Genomic DNA, 17,222 nt, shown 5'->3' on the forward strand with positions numbered 1-17,222 from the left:
AATAAGGAAGGGATGAATATTAGAGTAATAAATAGTAAGACTTGGAAGTGGATTTGATGTGAAGGTATGGAAGATGGGGACAATTAGTTTATACAGGGTGACTCTTGGGTTTGAGCAAACGGGTGGGTGATGTAGAAGGAGGAACCAGTTTGGAAAGAGAGATAGGGAAAGAAAATGATGAGTTCAGTTACTGACATGAGTTTGAGTTGCTTGTAAGAACTCTAACAACATTTACCCAGTGAATTAGGCTATTCTAATTCACCACTAAAGTGAAAGCAAAAGAACATGGCCTCTGAACTCAATGTGCTAAACTGTCTTTAGGTACCATGTTTTAAAAAGGCTTAGTGAATTATTAAGGGAGATTATGACTCCTTTTCCCCTAGAGGCATTTTTTACATACACAAAAGCATTTTTCTGCTGTGTTTTGAAAATGATCTTGCCAAGGCAAGGGAATTGCCAGCCCAGATAACCTGTCAAGAGCTCTCACATCCCAGAGCTTTGAATCTGTGATAACTTATCTTTATCTTGACTCTATCACATGTTTCTTGTGTACCACAGTTTTCATAAACAAATGTTTTCCTTTTGCTAAGCCAATAAGAATTCATTGTAATTTACTAAAATATGTTTTCTCCATTATAAAATAAATGTCAAGATCTCATATTAAATTAAAAAGTACTAATCCTTCAATACCATAGTTTTCTTTTTAATGAGTTTTCATCTGAGAAGACTACAACATGTGCTTCAAAAACTGTATCATATATACTAGCCTTAAGTGCAGTTGTTTTTGCATTTTTTACCCCATTTGCTTCATTCAGTTTCTTATCAGTGTGACCTAAACTAAGTGCAGAAAGCTTAGCATCATTAAAAGCTACAATTTAAATAGGTATATTAAAAAGTTTGAATATTAAGTTAAAGTCAAGTTATAAAAAGTAAACTTTTTGTTAAGTAAATCTGTAACTATCCTCGTAACCATCTGTCTGGCTCATCACGATTTACTTCACCTTCCTCAAACATGGATAGTGAGAGTAGTGATTAGAAGAATAATTTTACTAAAGCTATGAAACCTTTACCATTACCCTCTCCTCCATTCTTATAGGTAAAATTGAGCATTCATTTGATTGTAAGTCATGTTTTGATACATCTCCAGTGTATTAGATATTGGGTTAGATTCTGAAAATATAAAAACAAAAAGGAATTAGAGTTGCTTACATTCTAGTCGTAGAGATAAATATATACATTGGTAATTTAAAAGTGTAAGTTCCATGATATCAGTATCACAAAGCCTTATAAATGCAGATAACTGAGCAAGGAGAAGATGTGGGATCAGGGAAAAATCCCTGGAGAACATCTAAGCTCATATAAAAAGAAAATATCTAAATGATATTGAGCTAAGTAATATTAAAGGATGGCAAGGAGGAGTTAGCCAGATGGAGTGTTGAAAGAGGGAGGGTCTATCAGAGAGGGAAGTGTGTTACATTAGGGGACACAGCAAAACAGAATTATGGAGGTAAGAAAGATGCATGTAATATGAAGAACTACAGATAATTTGGTATTCCAGAAACATGCAAAGGGAAACAGTGGTGAGAAGACAGTGAAGAGGTAAAGGGAGCCTGGATCAATGAAGGTATTATGTACTTTGCCAAGGAATTTGAACTTTACTGATTAGGTCAGTGTTATTCACAACTTTGTTATCTACAGATGGCATGTGTGAGTTTAAAGCAACTTAGAAAACACAGTTATAGGTACATTTTAAAATAAAACTTTATTTTCAATTAAAATTGATATTTGTCTCATATTAGAAAAAAGTCATTAATTGCAATTTTCATTGTTACTTGTATGTAAATTTAAGATGAATATTCTGAGAAACATCTTAGGTTCTAGATCCATTCTTTGTTTTCTCTTTTTCCTTATTTCCTCTAACTTAGTAAGTACTAACTCTTAATTATAGGTCAATGGGAATGATCTCTAGCAAGTGTTTAGTGGCTCTCAGTTCTGGGTGTTTAAAGCTAATGTGGAACCAGAGATGATGAATAGATATTTTATTGGAAAATACATTTAGCAAATTGTCAGAGTCTAAGTTGACAAGTGTATCCTACTCAGAAGAGAGAGAGTTAAATGTTCAATTAAATGTTTTAACTTAAGACATAATGCCAAATTGATATTAATATACTCTTGTTGAATTCAGGACTAGAATTTTTTTTTCATGTTTCGTTGCAGCATTGGATATGTTTTTAAATATATGTACCAACAGGACACCAACCTCTATCTCTAAAAATATAAAAAACCATATGTGTTGAACTAGATTAAAATTGCAGCAATTGTATTGTTGTATCGCTATTCAATCATTTTAAGAAATCTTTCTGATCCTCAGAATTAAATATGGTGATATTTTGTCTTTGATGTGATAGGTTTAGACTATTCAATAAATTGAATATATTGTGGAAATTGGGTTATTTGGGCATGCCACTTGAAATCATTGAAATGGTCTTGTGGAGGAAGAAATGTGTTTATCACATCCTTCATTTCGAAAACCTGTGTGAGCTTCTTTCCCCTTGACAGCATGGCAGGACAGTTTCGTATTCACTGCCCATTTCTTCACTCAATACACAGAAAATCAACGTGATTATATTCCCCACTTTATTATTTCCTTCAACACTGAATGAAGATCTGGTAGCATTACGCTTGACTCTTGGCTGTTATCAATGAATAAAATATCTGTACTGACATTTGAGTTTTATTTAATTCTCTATTCAGAGTGCCAAGTTTCCCCTCTGCATACTTAGCTGTGTTCCACCCTGTTGAATTCACTGCCTTGTTCCCACATCTGTATGTAGTCCTGGTTTGGGGAGATGACCAGTACCCAAATTTATGGAGCATTCTGCCCTCAAGTTTATTCCACATATCCATCAAGGGCAAATCCTCTGCACATCAGTGATTTATTCAACTGTTGAATGGAATGTCTGTTACTACTTCCAAGAGGCATTGCTCTCCCACATCATAGAGTTCCTCCATGTTGACATTATGCAATGTCTAACAATGTTCATTGGTGTAGACATTTTGTCAATAATTTTTCCTGACTTTTTGAGTGTATAATATTTATTATTAACTGTCTCAGTGACTTTATGAGCCTCTCAGAAATAGTGTGAATTTGGAATCTGCTTTTGGTCCCATCTCATCTTTGGTGACTAAAGTTATCAACTTCATCATGGAAAGCATTACTTTGCTCTTACTCTGTAAAAACTTGTTTGGTTTATTACAGAGATTAATGAGCTTGTTTTATAAATGCTGAGAACGTGTCAATAGATCTAAGCCACTATTTGACAATATTTTATTACAGACAGTACAGTGAGATTTAGAAATGTAAGAAACTGCAAGTTTCAAGTACTTAAGTTGTATGTAACTTTTTTTTGGTCTTTTTAAATCACTGCTTGTCTTAGCACAAAGAGATTTACATTATATATATATATATTTATTTTTATTTTTTTTTACTTTTTTTTTGCCGTATGCGGGCCTCTCACTGTTGTGGCCTCTCCCATTGCGGACACGCAGGCTCCAGACGCGCAGGCTCCGGACGCGCAGGTTCAGCGGCCATGGCTCATGGGCCCAGCCGCTCCACGGCATGTGGGATCTTCCCGGACCGGGGCACGAACCCGCGTCCCCTGCATCAGCAGGCGGACTCACAAACACTGTGCCACCAGGGAAGCCCTACATTATATTTTGACACTTGAATCTTGTTCACTCTTTATTTTAAGGACATGGATATGTTGTTCCTTATGTTTTTAGGTTTCGATAAACCAATTCTGAGACATTAATACATTTTTAATTGGTGCCATTTAGCAACAAAAACTAACAATTAAAAAAAATTTAACATGTGTGAATAATAGCACACACAGCTTGAAAATAAATAGATGAGAGAACTAGACCAGCACAGTACTTATGGCAGGTGTGTGCCATTAATAATGTAACAATTATTAAGGATGTTAAGTGGGTTACACTGAAAATCATAATGAACCTTATATTTCAAACTTTGACACATGTGAAGAAGGGCAAAGATGGGAAGGATGAGCTCATTTAGAGGGCTAGTTTGGCTATTCATTTGAATTTAGCTACTCTGATGTTACTTAAAGAGATATGGTCACAATTGTATAAATTAAATGTAACTACTAGAACATAGTAGGTATTTTACATTTCTAAAATGTTGTAGTAAATTTTAACCCCTTTCTGTGGAAAACTCTCTCTATATATATCATTACTTATGTTTTCCAGATTCCTTATTACAAATTCTGTACACTGTTAGAAAATAGTTTTGTTTTTGAGTCCGCCAAAATTTGAATTCTGGTTGAGCCATCAATAAGTTACTCATATCCCTCCTAGTCTCAGGTTCATGTTTTATAAAATTTTGGGGAAAAAATATCTACCTTTTAGAGTTGCTGTGAGCACTGAGTGAAATAATGCACTTGAAGCTTTTTCCATGGCGTGCAGTATGTATTTAATGCTACGACGCCTGCATTTTTTTCCTGTGCTCTACAACCACATCAAAAATTTTAAACTTCGTTTGGCTTCTTTTGTCATTTTCTTGTTGTTGTTTTATTTTTACTGACAATGTTTAATTGTCTTAGATAATTTTGATTTAGCAACATGACTAATTTGCTATTTTAGCATCAGAGAGAGGAAGCAATAAATTTACTGTAATTTTTTACTTGAGAGATCATTTTCAACTTCGTGTAAAATTAAGAGAAAATTGCAGGGATGAGATGGTTGACAAATGAAAAGAAGTACCATTGTGTCAAAGAGAAAGTAGAGGTCTCTTGCTGCAGGGTCTGTGGCCTGTGCCCAGGAAGGGGGCTGCATCTTGCTCAGCAGGAAATGCTGTCTCAATTATGCCTCTCAATGTGAGTCCTCACCCAGTGATGTAGAGCAGCAGTGAGGGGATCACACATTCTATTGGAGAAACTTGAAAGTCTTTCTTTCCCAAATTGTCACAAGTACGATTATTTAACACACATATTTTCATCATATTTTTAAAAGAAACGTGATGGAATAATACGCATGTAACTTAAGGCAAATTGATATACTATTAACACTTTTTTGTTTCAGTCTTTGAAAACATAACTAATGATTCTTTTATTTAAAATGATATATATATTTTAGTTGAACATAAAGTTTGAAGATATTGAATAAATATTATTTATTTCCCCATCACTTTTTTGCACTGTACTACTTTGGACTAGAGGTTCTGTTACATGCCTTTTGCTCACTCAGGGGACATCAATCAAAAAATGAGATGGTTGTGTTTAAAGGAAACAGATTTAATGTGTTAACTACTGCAAGTTATTCATTCTTTCATTCACTAGGTTAATTTTAAGGAAGTATTTACTATGTGACATTCTGCTTGAATCCATGATGGATGCAAAGAAATATGGCATAACTCTTGTTTTCACAAAATGCATAGTTCCCTTGGAAGAGAGAAGACATTCTAAAAAACCAGCAAATATTCAAATTAGAGACTATTAACTTTACCAGGAGAGTAACAGCCATGATGATGAGCTTGAATAATTGTTTTAGTTAATATTTTCCATATATAGTGTTTAGGATGTCAGGAAAATATGGATGACATTCTTGAAAAAAGATTCCCTAAATGGTTATAATAATCAAAATGGGAATGCTTTAAGGAAAATGTTTCAAAATGTCTTTAAAATATATATTTCTGATGTACTTCATTCCTTGATGAACCAGAGAAATGAGTTATGCTTTACTTTAGAAAATGCACACAAAAATACATTCTCGAAGGGGGAAAAAAAAAAAAGAATGAGATGGAACTGCCAAACCTCAGTTGCTGAGTACTACATTTTTTTTTTTTCTTTGCGGTACGCGGGCCTCTCAATGTTGTGGCCTCTCCCGTTGCGGAGCACAGGCTCCGGACGCGCAGGCCCAGCGGCCTTGGCTCACGGACCCAGCCGCGCTGCGGCATGCGGGATCCTCCCAGACCGGGGCACGAACCCGCATCCCCTGCATCGGCAGGTGGACTCCCAACCACTGTGCCACCAGGGAAGCCCTGAGTACTACATTTTAATTTTAATATATTTTTAAAGGCCCTTCCCTTATGGTATAATATTTTTTAAAACAAGCAAATCTTACATGCAAGTGAAATTCAGTAACCTTAATTGTTGAAGTATAATTATTTGAATTTTTATATGTGGTTTATTTATGAGAATGTATTAGTAGATGACTGAATATATTGTCCTATATTTAAGACAAATTATCATAATTTCAGAAGAATCCAAATTAACCACTTGGATATTTCTTTAAATTAAACCCAATTTTGAAGAATTCATAGTAAAGTACCTTTTGTTAAGCACTCAGATAGTTTGGGCTTGCCAAGTTCTTTTTTTACATTTACAAAAGACATGCTAAAATGTTCCAAGAAACCATTAGCGTATGTTAGAATATTAAAAATAGCTAAAGTTTGATCATGACATTTGGTTGCTGGAAATGTCCTTAAGCAACCATTCAGATAGAAGGTAAATAAACAGCAAAACCTCTTAACTCTCCCTATAGCTTTACATTCAAAACAAGATTTCTTGAAATTTTCAGTCCTAGTGTTTAATTATTTATTGAAAACTTCACTTATAGAGAAAAAGCGTATGCATTCACATGTGAAAATGAGTGGGTAGGCTCAAGGGATGAGTTTATGTTACGCAGCATTATCTATCCATTTGTAAAGTTCTCTGTTAGATTTCTGTTTGATTTTAGTTTTTATTTCAAGTTCATGTTTTCCTCAGTACCTTACACACATATTCTCCAAGTACCTGAAAATGGGCCAAGTAATCCAGAAACTATGCTTTAAAAAGTTTATTTAACTTGACATTTTGAAAATTAGAAATGAATGCTTTTACTTTCTTCTTGGAGAGTAGAAGATGGATGAATAGCCATAGGTGACAGGTAATCCAGTTTGGGGCGAGGCTGGGGAGGGGTGAAAACTTCTTCCCAAACTTCTCTGGGATTTTATTCTTACAAGTGATAATGTTCGTAGACCATCAATATAGAATTATAATAAAATTAATAGCTACATTTTATTTATAAAATGTGCCAGGTATTTTTCTAAGCACTTTACATATAGCATCTTCCTTTATTCTTACTACCGTTCTTTGAGGTAGGTACTATTTTTTCCCCAATTTTGTGGATTTGAGAATGATGCATACGGATGTTATATAACTTACACTCTGGTAACCAAAAGTCTGATTCCACAGTCCATTCCCTTTAACCTATTTCATATATGTATATGGTCTATTCACGAGCAGAGGTCTCTCTTCTCCTATTGTGGCTATGTTCAGTAACTTAAGAAATGTACCACATGTAGAAACACACAGAGGCTAAGAAATAGTCTTGTGAAATTTGTTCTAGGTCACTAAAATAAACAGGCTAGTATAAATAAAAGCAATGCCCAAAGGAACTTGGCCCCAAGAATCAGAGAGCATGATTGACAGTAAACTCATGGTAAACAGGACCATACTGAGGCAGGCTCTAATTAAAGAACTAATTCTTTAGGTCTCCATGCAAATGAAAAAGATGTTTAATATGTGTTTAATGACAGCATCTGTTCTACAGTGAAACCTAAAACAAAATCAATTATTTATGAATTAAGCTCAATTTATATAGAATATCTAATTTTTAAGCTGAAGTATCAAATAATCTAAGATACCAAAAATTTATTCTTCCTATGCTTTGAAAATAACATCCATTGACTTCAAGGATTTTTTTTTTTTTCTGTCTTGATGAGGTTTATTTTGATATGCAGTGTTCAAAGCCCTTAGATTTCATAACAACCCCTTTAGGGTAAATTTGCCTAAAGTTAATGTATTCATCGCTTTCTTATTCTATGCTTAGCCCTGAATAAGAAATAAGTGAAGTAGTAAATATGTTCCTTGCCCCGGAGAAACTTGCTCTCTAGTTGAGAAATTAAGAAAAATACTTGAAAGATCAAAAAACAATAGAAGGCAGTTTAAAATGAATATCATTAAACCAGCCCGATATTCATGATAGATAAAAATGTTAAAGTACTTTTCAAGTTTCTGACATTAAATGAACACTTCCTCTGTCAAAGATTTTCCACCTTAGTTTTTCGAAGGTCTGCAAGAACGTTTTCCCCTCCTGTCACTTGATTTCTCCCAGTAATTTGACATTTTTATTATTCAAATTGAAATCTTTACTTTGCTTCTTAAGCATGAAAACATGTTAAGGCTATTTCTAGAGGATGCATGTGGTCAGTAGTTTACATTTCATTTTATAGCTAAATTCAGATGTAGAATTTTAAATGTGGCTTTTCTGTTATTAAAAGTTAGCTTCAATCAGCCAAAATATGTAGCTCATTTATTATGTGCCAGGAACTTACTGACTGCAGAAGATACAAAGATCCATTAATTCATCATTCATTCATTCATTCATCAGCCCAAATATTTATTGAATAGTGATTATGTGCCAAGCATTTCAGTATGACAAAGCAGGAAATAATAAAAGTAAAATATAGGGGCTTCCCTGGTGGCACAGTGGTTGAGAGTCCGCCTGCCGATGCAGGGAACACGGGTTCGTGCCCTGGTCCGGGAGGGTCCCACATGCCGCAGAGCGGCTGGGCCCGTTAGCCATGGCCGCTGAGCCTGCGCGTCCGGAGCCTGTGCTCCGCAACGGGAGAGGCCACAACAGTGAGAGGCCCGTGTACCACAAAAAAAAAAAGTAAAATATAAATGATATTAGATGGCAGTAAGTACTAGGGAGAAAAATGAAGCAGTAAACAGACACTGGATTTTAAATAATATGATCAAGGAAAGTTTCACTGACATATGACCTTTGAATAAAGCCCCGTAGCAGGAGATGGAGTGAGACAAATGGCTATCTGGGAGAACATTCTAGGCAAAGAGAAGAGGAAGTGCAAAGACCCTGCCAGAGACAAAAAATGTGCCTGACATGTTTAAGTGGAGTCTACTGTGTAGATTAGACCAAGAGTAGTAGGAGATGAGGCCACACTGGGAGCAAGGTTGGGGGTGAGCTGGGTAGGAGAATGTGCAGCACCCAGAAGCCCACTGTGGTGACTGACTTTCACTCTTACTCTGACTTAGGTGGGTATCACTGGAGGATTTTTCAGGATCCCTCCAACAACTGTGTGAAAGAGGAGCAAAAGAAGAAATAGGAGTTCGTTCCAGTTTAGTCTAGATTCAGTTTCACTGATTGCAGCCCCAGCTGATAGTGGCTAAGATCAAAGAAATAACAGTGGTGGAAATAACCATAAGTGGTCAGATGCTAAAATTATGTTGCAGAGAGTAGGAATAGAATTGATGATGAAATGGATGTAAAGTATAAGGTGAAAGAAGGCCTTAGGAGGACTCCAAGGTTTTTGGCCTGGATACCTAGAATATGGAGTTATTTTACTGAGATGGAGAAGTTTTGCATAAATTGTTTAATGATAAATAGGCTGTAGTATAGCAGTAGCTCAGTTCTGCAGATATTGTTTGAGATGCCCATTAGACCACTCAGCTGAGATGTTTGGAAGGTAATTGGATATATGAATCTGGAATTCAGGGAGAGAGCCACCTGGAGATTAATATTCAGAAGTGTTTATCTTTCCCATACGCACTTTGCTTCTCCCCACATGAATGAATACAGTGATGGAGAAATACTGAAAGTATGTGGGTGGAAGTTCTTCTCTGTCCAAAATGGCAGCCAGGATTCTCTGCAACCCTGTTATTATTTTTGTTCATTTGTTTTTTTTTCCCCCCTGAAGGCCCTTCATATCTACTCCCTTCACAATGAAAATATCTAGTTATCCATAAAAGAGCTTGACTGTTACTGCTGTGGTGAAACAACTGATTGTTCCTGTCGTTGAAGTTGTACAGTTTCATTTACCTCTTTGGTCCAATAGTGTTTTATTCTTACCACATTAAGATACGGCTTACCTGCCTGTGGACCTGTACCTCACCACATTGTGAGTTGTACAGGGAAAGAAATCATGCCTTAATTATTTTTTTATCCTAAGGAAATACTCTGGCCCATTTGTATTTACTTGCTAAATATTTGTTAAAGTTAATTATTCTAGTAAGAGCTGATTTTAGAGTGTATTCTGTGTTTTAAAAATTGACTCTATATGGCAAACGTATTAGCTGATTAATTATTTTAACATTTATTTAGCACTATTTCTTCAAGGCCCATTTTATATGTACTATTTATTTCTATATAGGGCATAGTTTCTGATTTCAAGTTTCCATATTAATATAGGAAACCTGAACACACAGACACACAGAATGAATGGAAGATATTATGCATTAAATGCCTTAATACAGGTACAGGTAAAAGTTTCTGAGAATTAAAGATCATTTATCACTTTGTCAGGCTTCCTGGGGCAAACTTTCACTGGGAAGATAGTATATTTCTAACTGGATGTTGAACTACTTCAATAGGAAGATCTACAAAAGGAATATATTCTAAATAGATGGAATGAAATGGACAATAGTACATATGTTGGGCAGCTCTGTACTAGCTTTGGTACCTGATGAGTTGACTGTCTACAGTGCAGGGCATTGGGAGAAGTATATGATATAAAGTTGTATTAGGGAATACTTCTATGTACTTTGTATTAAGAGATCCTTGGGTTATACACCAAGTTTTTTGGGGCTTTGGGTTTGCTTTTTGTTTTGTTTTTTTTAAACTCTATTTGTTTAGCCTACCTAGGAAACCTCCAACAATGGTTTGAATGGACAAGTTATGTAATTAGAAATACACTTTGGAAGATCTGGGTGAGGAAGGCACTGGGAAGTCTTGGTAGTAACAAGAATTTCAGGCCCTGGGTTAAAGAGAGGGACTGAGAAATGCCATAGGTCTTACGAAATGATGTAGTAAATAGATGTGGTAATTTATGAGGGGCTATGTGAGGAACAGAGGAGTCAATGATATGGTCAAGGTTTTAGTCTAGGAACTAAAGCCTTAAATAGAAGCAGGGAGGTTAGAATGAGGCACTCATGAAAAGAAGATGATAAATCTTGTTTTAAAGGTATTGTATTTGAGCATCCAGGTGGAAATCTACAGGAAATTGAAATTCAGAGCCACCAAGAGATGGTTTAGAACAGGTCACATGGATTTGGATATGGAAAGAATATGATGACTAAAGTAGCATATGCACAGAAAAACATAAAAATAATTCTTCAGTGCTTTTACACTTCTACACACTTTCTCTTTCATTTACAGTTTGTGAATGTCTAGAAATTAGGAACTTGCGTAATACTTCTAAATTTAGCATTACTAGGACTGATTTGTGGAAACAAAAGAAAGCAATCTCCCAGGTTGTTGTTTCTATGTATTGTCACCGTTTTATGATATTCTGTGGAATCATTTAAAAATATTAGTAAATTTTATTTTATTTTTTATTTATTTATTTTTACATCTTTACTGGAGTATAATTGCTTTACAATGTTGTGTTAGTATCTGCTTTATAACAAAGTGAATCAGCTACACATATACATATATCCCCATATCTCCTCCCTCTTACATCTCCCTCCCACCCTCCCTATCCCACCCCTCTAGGTGGTCACAAAGCACCGAGCTGATCTCCCTGTGCTATGTGGCTGCTTCCCACTAGCTATTTCACATTTGATAGTGTATATACGTGCATGCCACTCTCTCACTTCGTCCCAGCTTACCTTTCCCCCTCCCCATGTCCTCAAGTCCATTCTCTACATCTGTGTCTTTATTCCTCTCCTGCCCATAGGTCCTTCATAACCATTTTTTTTTAATTCCATATATATGTGTTAGCATATGGTATTCATTTTTCTCTTTCTGACTTACTTCACTCTGTATGACAGACTCTAGGTCCATCCACCTCACTACAAATAACTCAATTTCGTTTCTTTTTATGGCTGGGTAATATTCCATTGTATATATGTGCCACATCTTCTTTATCCATTCATCTGTCGATGGATACTTAGGTTGCTTCCATGTCGTGGCTATTGTAAATAGAGCTGCTATGAACATTGTGATACATGACTCTTTTTGAATTATGGTTTTCTCAGGGTATATTCCCACTAGTGGGATTGCTGGGTCGTATGGTAGTTCTATTTTTAGTTTTTGAATGAACCTCCATACTGTCCTCCATAGTGGCTGTATCAGTTTACCTTCCCAACAACAGTGACAGAGGATTCCCTTTCCTCACACGCTCTCCAGCATTTATTGTTTGTAGATTTTTTGATTACAACCATTCTGACTGGTGTGAGGTGATACCCCATTGTAGTTTTGATTTGCATTTCTCTAATGATTAATGATGTTGAGCATTCTTTCATGTGTTTGTTGGCAATCTGTATATCTTCTTTGGAGAAATGTCTATTTAGGACTTCTGCCCTTTCTTGGATTGGGTTGTTTGTTTTTTTGATATTGAGCTGCATGAGCTGCTTGTAAATTTTAGAGATTAATCCTTTGTCAGTTGCTTCATTTGCAAATATTTTCTCCCATTCTGAGGGTTATCTTTTGTTCTTGTTTATGGTTTCCTTTGCTGTGCAAAAGCTTTTAAGTTTCATTATGTCCCATTTCTTTATTTTTGTTTTATTTCCATTTCTCTAGGAGGTGGGTCAAAAAGGATCATGCTGTGATTTATGTCGCAGACTGTTCTGCCTATGTTTTACTCTGAGAGTTTTATAGTCTCTGACCTTACATTTAGGTCTTCAAGACATTTTGAGTTTATTTTTGTGTATGGTGTTAGGGGGTGTTCTAATTTCATTCTTTTACATGTAGCTGTCCAGTTTTCCCAGCATCACTTATTGAAGGGGCTGTCTTTTCTCTATTGTATATTTTTGCCTCCTTTATCAAAAATATGGTGACCATATGTGCATGGGTTTATCTCTGGGCTTTCTATCCTGTTCCATTGATCTATATTTCTGGTTTTGTACCAGTACCATAGTGTCCTGATTACTGTAGCTTTGTAGTATAGTCTGAAGTTTGGGAGCCTGATTCCTCCAGCTCTGTTTTTCTTTCTCAAGATTGCTTTGGCAGTGATTCAGGGTCTTGATTCGGGGACTTTTAGTTTCCATACAAATTGTGAATTTTTTTGTTCTAGTTCTGTGAAAAATGCCATCGGTAGTTTGTAGGGGATTGCATTGAATCTGCAGATTGCTTTGGGTAGTAGAGTCATTTTCACAATGTTGATTCTTCCAATCCAAGAACATGGTATATCTCTCCATCTGTTTGTATGGTCTTTAATTTCTTTCATCAGTGTCTTATAGTTTTCTGCATACAGGTCTTTTGTCTCCTTAGGTAGGTTTATTCCTAGGTATTTTATTCTTTCCGTTGTAATGGTAAATGGGAGTATTTCCTTAATTTCTCTTTCAGATTTTTCATCATTAGTATATAGGAATGCAAGAGATTTCCGTGCATTAGTTTTCTATCCTGCTACTTTATCAAATTCATTGATTAGCTCTAGTAGTTTTCTGGTAGTGTCTTTAGGATTTTCTATGTATAGTACCCTGTCAAACAGTGACAGCTTTACTTCTTGTTTTCTGATTTGGATTACTTTTATTTCTTTTTCTTCTCTGATCGCTGTGGCTAAAACTTACAAACCTATGTTGAATAATAGTGGTGAGAGTGGGCAACGTTGTCTTATTCCTGATCTTAGTGGAAATATTTTCAGTTTTTCACCATTGAGAATGATGTTGGCTGTAGGTTTGTCATATATGGCCTTTATCAACACCATTTTTTATCATAAATGGGTGTTGAATTTTGTTGAAAGATTTTTCTGCGTCTATTGAGAGGATCGTATGGTTTTTCTCCTTCAATTTGTTAATATGGTGTATCACATTGATTGATTTGCGTATATTGAAGAATCCTTGCATTCCTGGGATAAACCCCACTTGATCATGGTGTATGATCTTTTTAATGTGCTGTTGGATTCAGTTTGCTAGTATTTTGTTGAGGATTTTTGCATCTATGTTCATCAGTGATATTGACCTGTAGTTTTCTTTCTTTGTGACATCTTTGTCTGGTTTTGGTATCAGGGTGATGGTGGCCTCGTAGAATGAGTTTGGGAGTGTTCCTCCCTCTGCTATAATTTGGAAGAAATTGAGAAGGATAGGTTTTAGCTCTTTCCTAAATGTTGATAGAATTTGTCTGTGAAGCCATCTGGTCCTGTGCTTTTGTTTGTTGGAAGATTTTTAATCACAGTCTCAATTTCAGTGCTTGTGATTGATCTGTTTATATTTTCTATTTCTTCCTGGTTCTCGGAAGGTTGTGCTTTTCTAAGAATTTGTCCATTTTTTCCAGGTTGTCCATTTTATTTGCATATAGTTGCTTGTAGTAATCTCTCATGATCCTTTGTATTTCTGCAATGTCAGTTTTTACTTCTCCTTTTTCATTTCTAATTCTATTGATTTGAGTCTTCTCCGTTTTTTTTTTTTTTTTTGATGAGTCTGGCTAATGGTTTATCAATTTTGTTTATCTTCTCAAAGAACCAGCTTTTAGTTTTATTGATCTTTGCTATTGTTTCCTTCATTTCTTTTTCATTTATTTCTGATCTGACTTTTATGATTTCTTTCCTTCCGCTAACTTTGGGGTTATTTTTCTGTTGTTGTTCTTCTTTCTCTAATTGCTGTAGGTGTAAGGTTAGGTTGTTTATTTGAGATTCTTCTTGTTTCTTGAGCTAGGATTGTTTTGCTATAAACTTTCTGTTAGAACTGCTTTTGCTGAATCCTGTAGGTTTTGGGTCATCATGTTTTCATTGTCATTTGTTTCTAGGTATTTTTTGTTTTCCTCTTTGATTTCTTCAGTGATCTGTAGGTTATTAAGTAGTGTATTGTTTAGCCTCCATATGGTTGTATTCTTTACAGATTTTTTCCTGTAATTGATATCTAGCCTCAGAGTGTTGTGGTTGGAAAAGATACTTGATACGATTTCAATTTTCTTAAATTTACCAAGGCTTGATTTGTAACCCAAGATATGATCTATCCAGGGGACTGTTCCATGAGCACTTGAGAAGAAAGTATATTATGTTGTTTTTGGATGGAATGTCCTATAAATATCAATTAAGTCCATAGTGTTTAATATATCATTTAAAGCTTATATTTCCTTACTTGTTTTCATTTTGGATGATCTGTCCATTGGTGAAAGTGGGGTGTTAGAGTCCCCTTCTATGATTGTGTTACTGTCAATTTCCCCTTTTTTGGCTCTTAGCATTTGCCTTATGTATTGAGGTGCTCCTATGTTGGTTGCATAAATATTTACAATTGTTATATCTTCTTCTTGGATTGACCCCTTCATCATTATGCAGTGTCCTTCTTTGTCTCTTGTAATAGTCTTTATTTTAAAGTCTATTTTGTTTGATATGAGAATTGCTACTCCCACTTTCTTTTGATTTCATTTGCATGGAATATCTTTTTCCCATCCCTCGTTTTCGGTCTATATGTGTTGCTAGGTCTGAAGTGGGTGTCTTTTAGACAGCATTTTTAATGCATATCATAAGGATAGAGTCTTATTTTTCTATCCATTCAGCCCATCTATGTCTTTTGGTTGGAGAATTTAATACATTTACATTTAAGGTAATTATTGATGTGTATGTTCCTATTACCATTTTCTTAATTTTGGGGGGGTTGTTGTTGTAGGTCTTTTCCTTCTCTTGTGTTTCCTGCCTAAAGAAGTTCCTTTAGCATTTGTGTAAAGCTGGTTTGGTGGTGCTGAATTCTCTTAGCTTTTGCTTCTCTGGTAAGGTTTTAATTTCTCCATTGAATCTGAATGAGATCCTTGCTGAGTAGAGTAATCTTGGTTGTTTTTTCCTTTCATTGCTTTAAATACGTCCTGCCACTGCCTTCTGGCTTGCAGAGTTTCTGCTGAAAGATCAGCTGTTAACCTTATGGGGATCCCCTTGTATGCTATTTGTTGCTTTTTTCTTGCTGCTTTTATTTTTTTTCCCTGTATTTAATTTTTGATAGTTTGATTAATATGTGTCTTGGCATGTTTCTCCTTGGATTTGTCCTGCATGGGACTCTCTGCCCTTCCTGGACTTGATTGACTATTTCCTTTCCCATGTTAGGGAAGTTTTCAACTATAATCTCTTCAAATATTTTCTCAGACCCTTTCTTTTACTCTTCTTCTTCTGGGACCCTTATAATTTGCATGTTGGTGCATTTAGTTCTGTCCCAGAGGTCTCTGAGACTGTTCTCAACTCTTTTCATTCTTTTTTCTTTATTCTGCTCTCCAGTAGTTATTTCCACTATTTTATCTTTCAGGTCATTTATCCGTTCTTCTGCCTCAGTTGTTCTGCTATTGATTCCTTCTAGAGAATTTTTCGTTTCATTTATTTTGTTGTTCATCACTGTTCGTTTGCTCTTTAGTTCTTCTAGGTCCTTTGTAAACATTTCTTATATTTTCTCCATTCTATTTCCAAGATTTTGGATCATCTTTATTATCATTACTCTGAATTCTTTTTCAGGTAGACTGACTCTTTCCTCTTCATTTGTTAGGTCTGGTGGGTTTTTACCTTGCTCCTTCATGTGCTGTGTATGTCTCTGTCTTCTCATTTTGCTTAACTTACTGTGTTTGGGGTCTCCTTGTCACAGGCTGGAGCTTTGTAGTTCCTGTTGTTTTTGTTGTCTACCCCCAGTGGCTAAGGTTGGTTTAGTGGGTTGTGTAGGCTTCATGGAAGAGGGGAGTAGTGCCTGTGTTCTGGTGGATGAGGCTGGATATTGTCTTTCTGTTGGTTAGGTCCGCGTCCGGTGGTGTGTTTTCGGGTGTCTGTGACCTTATTGTGATTTTAGGTAGCCTGTCTGCTAATAGGTGGGGTTGTGTTCCTGTCTTGCTAGTTGTTTGGCATAGGGTGTCCTGCACTGGAGCTTGTCGATCATTGAGTGGAGCTGGGTTTAAGCGTTAAGATGGAGATCTCTGGGAGAGCTTTCACCGTTTGATATGGAGCTGGGAGGTCTCTGGTGGAACAATGTTCTGAACTCGGCTCTCCCACCTGAGAGGCACAGGCCTGACAGGTCTGACACCCAGCCAGAGCACCAAGACCCTGTCAGCCACATGGCTCAGAAGAAAAGGTGAAAAAAAAGAAAGAAACAAAAAAATAAAATAAAGTTATGAAAATAAAAAATAGGGGCTTCCCTGGTGGCTCAGTGGTTGAGAGTCCACCTGCCGATGCAGGGGACACGGGTTCGTGCCCTGGTACGGGAAGATCCCACATGCCGTGGAGTGGCTGGGCCCGTGAG

The 17,222-nt window shown here is 36.0% G+C and overlaps 1 protein-coding gene across 5 annotated transcripts in view; it reads left to right on the forward strand.

The window, feature by feature from the left end:
- Nucleotides 1–17,222, forward strand: part of PTPRK (protein tyrosine phosphatase receptor type K) — a 568,012-nt gene that overhangs the window by 419,111 nt on the left and 131,679 nt on the right. The gene's annotated exons all lie outside the window — the stretch shown is intronic.

The sequence above is a fragment of the Phocoena phocoena genome, chromosome 12 (assembly GCF_963924675.1).
Source record: "Phocoena phocoena chromosome 12, mPhoPho1.1, whole genome shotgun sequence".
NCBI classification, from domain to species: Eukaryota; Metazoa; Chordata; class Mammalia; order Artiodactyla; family Phocoenidae; genus Phocoena; species Phocoena phocoena.